The sequence below is a fragment of the Bison bison genome, unplaced genomic scaffold (genome assembly GCF_000754665.1).
Source record: "Bison bison bison isolate TAMUID 2011002044 unplaced genomic scaffold, Bison_UMD1.0 scf7180017864164, whole genome shotgun sequence".
Lineage (NCBI taxonomy): Eukaryota > Metazoa > Chordata > Mammalia > Artiodactyla > Bovidae > Bison > Bison bison.
In genome coordinates this window covers 2770289-2770587 of record NW_011494736.1, presented here as the reverse complement: position 1 = coordinate 2770587, position 299 = coordinate 2770289, and the positions used below count along the sequence as shown (strand labels likewise).

Sequence of the window (299 nt, the reverse complement as noted above, 5' to 3'; positions counted from 1 at the left end):
GGCATAGTCAATAAAGCAGAAATAGATGTTTTTCTGGAACTCGCTTGCTTTTTCCATGATCCAGCAGATGTTGGCAATTTAATCTCTGGTTCCTCTGCCTTTTCTGAAACTAGCTTGAACATCTGGAAGTTCACTGTTCATGTATTGCTGAAGCCTGGCTTGGAGAATTTTAAGCATACTTTACTAGCTTGTGAGATGAATGCAACTGTGTGTTAGTTTGAGCATTCTTCGGGATTGCCTTTCTTTGGGATTGGAATGAAAACTGACCTTTTCCAGTCCTGTGGCCACTGCTGAGTTTT

At 41.1% G+C, this 299-nt stretch overlaps 1 protein-coding gene across 4 annotated transcripts in view; it reads right to left on the bottom strand.

Moving 5' to 3' along the window:
- NAALADL2 (N-acetylated alpha-linked acidic dipeptidase-like 2) overlaps positions 1-299 on the bottom strand; it is a 1240647-nt gene that overhangs the window by 282843 nt on the left and 957505 nt on the right. The window lies entirely within an intron of this gene.